We start from the raw sequence: 680 nt of genomic DNA, 5'->3' as shown, positions 1-680 counted from the left end.
AGACAGTGTGACGTGCGTGGCTTTCTCAAGCATCGTAGTTCTACATCATGAGGCTAATTATAAAAAGCATATCCACTATGTAATACCTCCTGTTTTATTTCCCATCAACGTATTGCAAACTTTATAATACAGCAATTGCATTAGATTTTATATCTACCATGAATACTATTCCCTTAATCTTTTCCAAAAGTTCTTACACCAATAGAGCAACAACATCTGTAGGAAATGTCAAATGTAATATTTGTTACGGGGTTTCTTCTTCAATGGACTTTCAATGTCGCAACACGAGTTGCAGTAGCAGGATGGTTTTAACTGGAATTAACTTGAGATTTGACTTTTCTGGAGAAAAGCTGGCCAAGAGCAATATGGCTCAGGTAAATTGGCCAGGGCGATTTGCATTTCGTTGGAACTAGATATAATTGGTATATAGTAACAGCTTGCAATCAGCGCTGGAGTAACCATTAAGCAAATAAGCACATACTTAGAGCATCGAGGGAATGGTGGGGAGGGCACCACAGAAATGGTAAAAGGTTTACGGCACAAAAAGAATCACTTTAAACTTGCTAAAGTAATATTCATGAAGCCTCACCTCTACAAAGTATAGAAGCAGATGTGTTGCGTAAGATTAATTTTGCGGATCTAAAGAAAGACTTTGCAATTAAAACATTTTAAAACGTTTC

This window comes from Octopus sinensis, linkage group LG10 (genome assembly GCF_006345805.1).
Source record: "Octopus sinensis linkage group LG10, ASM634580v1, whole genome shotgun sequence".
Lineage (NCBI taxonomy): Eukaryota > Metazoa > Mollusca > Cephalopoda > Octopoda > Octopodidae > Octopus > Octopus sinensis.
The sequence above is the reverse complement of the archived record's forward strand: the minus strand, read 5'-3'. Positions refer to the sequence as shown.